Here is a 4493-nt window from a genome sequence, read left to right as displayed (position 1 = left end):
CAGTCTGCTGTCCTTGGTTGGATGACAAACTCACCAAGCACCACCCTCCGGCTCTAAAACATTCCTTCATTCCAGTCAAATGCAAGACAACCAACATTTCTGTCTGTAGGACAAAGGGATCTTGGGAGTTGGATCATGGGATTAAACACTTACCTTATCAGTGAGCTCTTTCTTCTGTTGGATTTGAAAGCCATTAACCAAATGAAAATTCCCCAGAGGATTTTCATAGTCCTACAGGAATTAGCATTAACACCAGGTGTCAAAATTTGTAGCTAGGTGGTACCAAGAACATCTGTTGGCGAGTGGGGTTAGAATGTAAGGATATGATGCAAACAGTTGAACGATGTTATAAAAATGGTTGAATCCTTTGGGTCAGCCTTTCCATGTACCTACTGGAATAAATAAAATGTTGCCATTATGTCTTGAATACATCAGCACTTCCAAATAATTTAGCTCCACCACAGCCATACTCCTGTCATTAACGTAGGTCTGTCAATGAGATGGCAGCTTTGTGACCACAGACATCAGTCACTGACATGCTATAACGATGTCTTCCAGATAGCCCAGTAATTGATCATGGGAGGACACTTCTCAGTGTAAACAGAGAGCAGATAGGAATACTGGAGGACTTCTGCATCCAACTCATCTCAACTCATCTCTATATTGCATCTGTCCCAAATGGCACCCTATTCCCAACAGCACATTATGGGCATGGATACAAGTAGTGAACTGAAAAGGGAACTGGCTACCATTTGGAATGTAAACATGCTCTCATCAAACTGTTCTATTTTAGTTTTACTGGCTGCTGTATTTATTGGTAAATGTAATTAAATGTGGTCAGCTGAGATCTATAACATCAGTTTACTTGGTTTTCATCAATCTGGGCTGATTACTGTAGAAGACCATTATACAGGGTGATTTTATCCAAATCCTTCACAGCGGCTCTGGGAAGAATGGATTGAAATTATCTGGAATGAAGCAATGGCAATCATCTGTATTGAGGCACAATTAAATGACTACTGATTCAATTCAATCTGTACATTGGAAGATCAAAATGTAAACGCAATTTCCAATTAAGTGGACATTGCTATTAAGTATAAAAGTGTTATGTAGATACCAGACACACTGGATCTTCCTTGGACAAGCTAGTCTAATGGATTATCTCCATTCTTCTTAGTCATGACAGACTGCTAGATAACTACAGAATGATTGACTACACCAGTTGATAAATTCTAAACCGTGGTTCTCATTGTTTAATTTCTTCCTAAATATAAGAATGTTGACACAATTACACATTTCCCTGGAAGACAAATGGTGAGGTACTTACGCAACTGGATAATTCAAAGCCCAGGAGCCAAGTTATATAACACAAAGGCCTGCAGTCCACTTTGTTTATTCAGTTTACAATCTACATCTGTAAATGGGACTGATTCAGCTGCTGCTGTTGGCACGGATGTGAGAATAACCTTCAATCAGCACTAACTGGTTCCACATCGACACCACTGGACTGGCCAGTAATTCATTTACGGCTACATCACCAATGTGTTAAAGGTTTTGTTGTTTTTGTCAATATTAGAAAGAGAAGTCAGCATAAACTCTGTTTTCCTTGACATGGACCTATACTTAATGAATTTCTTCAAACCAACCATGCAGTTCAACAAAGCCTTCTCTGTGAAATGTTCAAGGGTTGCGCTGAAAGATGTGGCCTTCTGTTCTTTCGGACAAAACGACAGGGAAGATAGCAGCGCCACTTTGTCCCACTTCAAGCTTCATTTAAGCTGAGCATCAACATATTCAGTCAACGGGAACCGTCCATTAAAACGGCCTGTCAGGGCCTCCTGCTATACCTCTAATTCAATCCACTCACATTTCCAAAAACTCAAACATGTCAACAGAATAATGCATGTTCCGTAAACCGTATACATTAACAAACAAAAAATACTTTTATTTCCACTTGAGGTTTTTTGACACACTGACAGACTTGAGTTGAGTGATGTGGGAACTTACTTTTCCCTGCACGCAAACCATCTGGATATTCTCCTCTCAGACTCTCACGGGGACGACCGACTGTGCTGTTGGTTAAAAGTCAAGTGATTGACAAGCACATAGAATCTGCTCCTCTTCTACAAAGACAATGGCTTTCTGCCTGGCACAATATGACAGTTGTCTGAAGTTCACCAGCGGCAACAGGTCTCCTGCGGTCTTGTTGTTGATGAATGAAAGGGGGAGCTGTCTCTCGCTGTCTTCTTTTCTCCTCCAGAATCAGAGGGATCTGAGATGACCATGTGGATGTCACTGCTTTCAGACGTGTGGACATTAGACGGTATCTTCACACGCAGGTCACTCTGGGTGGGTCGGAGAGCAAGGGATGCCAGACTATATTTGATTGTAAGTCTTTCACAAGGAAAAATTAAATGGTTGTCCCATCTAGCTATATTACAGCTCTGGGGAAGAGCTTCTAAATGATAACTAAAAGTAAAAGTGTACAGTCTTTAAAAATATGCCTTTGCAGGATGGCAGTTAAAAAGAATGTAGAATTGTACCACTGAAGGTGAACTTGTTCCCTTTCAAATGAATCTGCAATTCCTCCCAACACCCCATGAGCACGACTGCAAGGAAAACAGATGTTTTGACAATGAGAACAACTTTGATGCACACTCCTGCAGGGGTAAATTCTTGCAGCTGCCACGAACGCTAAAACAAACATTGCGGATGATAAGATCTTTACAGATGAACTCAATGCAGATCCTTGGCTTCGCCCAGCTGGAAAAAATGAAAACTAAAATATCTTCAGCCCGTTTTCACCCGCAGAACGTCATGGAATGCAGAGCACACATTTGGATAGCACACAGGGTTTGTCCCAAATGGCATATTCCCTTTCAAGTGCATAGGCTTTGACCAGAACCTGTCAAAAACGAGGGCACAATAAAGATTATACCGTGTCATTTGGGAAACAGTGTAATTGGAGAATATGAGCTATGACGTAAATGGAATATCCACTGTGAACACAAACATCGGTAGAGCAATCTGGCGCTTGAGGATTTCAAATAAAGATTAATGTGACTCATTATCAATGGTTTCCTTTTCTGAAGTCTGCTATTTATACAGTCGGGCCATTCAGTGCAACAGTGGAATGAACTAACCTTGTAGCAGTAAGAGACACTTGGTTACACTTCGTCTGAGTTCACTTCAGCACGTGACAGCCTCCATTTGCCATCTAATTTAATTTACATAAAGGCGTAAGCACAACAACAACAAACCAAAACACATATCCGCCGTCAGGATAGGATCGTGCGTTTTTTAGACGAGCCCAACTCGTCTCCAGTGAGTCCTTTCAGAGCTGACAGTCCAAAGGTAAGACTAAGAATAAGGACGATTCATATAGTTCATTGGGTGCTTTCTCTTCACTCCTGCTCTGGCAGGGTTGGCAGCCAAGAGCAGGTTGTGAGGAAGTGAGAGTGGAGCGGGGGGGTAGTGGTTCCAGATCATTTCGTTCCATATTACCCACCCCCCTCCACACACACACACACACACACACACACACATGCTGCAGCACCAACAGAGGTGCTTTATGAGACTGCAAGGTTAACAGGGTCTGCTGGTGCCATGCCGTCTGCTGTGTCCACCATTACCTGAGGTTCCGGGGAAGTAGATAACCCGGCTGCACAGATCTGGGTGCCAGATAAGCCGACCAACAAACGTTGCCACGGTCTGTGTGGGATATGAAGCCCCGTCGGCAGACGCGTGGCCCCTGGACAATGCAGGAGTAGGCCTTAGGTCAGGTATGGACAGTAACCAATGCTAAACGGAGTCTCTCGGAATAATGCCATAGGCAACAGTGTTAGCAAGCTGTCTATATCGCGACAGGAAACAAAGGAGTACAATGCTGGTATAAAATCCCAACATTTTGAATTCTCCAAATGATGCAGTGCAGAGCTGCTGAATCCTGGTCCTGAAGGGCTACAATCCTGTGTGTTTTCACTCCAAACCTAATTCTGCGCACCTGATTTGAATAGCGAGCTGGATGAAAAGCTAAATCAGGTTAGTCACGCCTGGGGTTGGAGAGAGAACCTACCGGACGGCAGATCTCCAGGAACAGGGTCGAGCAGCCCTGATGTAAAGGGTAATACAACAAACGTATTTGGAAAAGCCTCAAATCAGATCAAACAATGAATTTGGCATTCTCATGTGGATGTTACCAAACCATGGGCCAAAATGTACCAGTAGGGAGGCAAAGTATATCGATCTGGTAAAGAGAAAGTCCTGCGGAAGGTGGGCTAACACGTGAAGCGGTGGTGTAAATGCCAACCCTTAAGACGATAAGAAGTCGATAAGAACAGATGTTAACTGTCTCCCACATTGAGTTTGTATCCAAGTCATAACAAAGTTGACAGTCATTTAACAGTTGGATTTCTACTCAAAGTACCCCTGAACACTGAAACAGAGAAATACTGTGGGGAAAGTATTAAGACTGTTTTTTTTTTTGGTACAGT

Source organism: Esox lucius, chromosome 15 (assembly GCF_011004845.1).
Source record: "Esox lucius isolate fEsoLuc1 chromosome 15, fEsoLuc1.pri, whole genome shotgun sequence".
Classification (NCBI taxonomy): domain Eukaryota; kingdom Metazoa; phylum Chordata; class Actinopteri; order Esociformes; family Esocidae; genus Esox; species Esox lucius.
The sequence above is the reverse complement of the archived record's forward strand: the minus strand, read 5'-3'. Positions refer to the sequence as shown.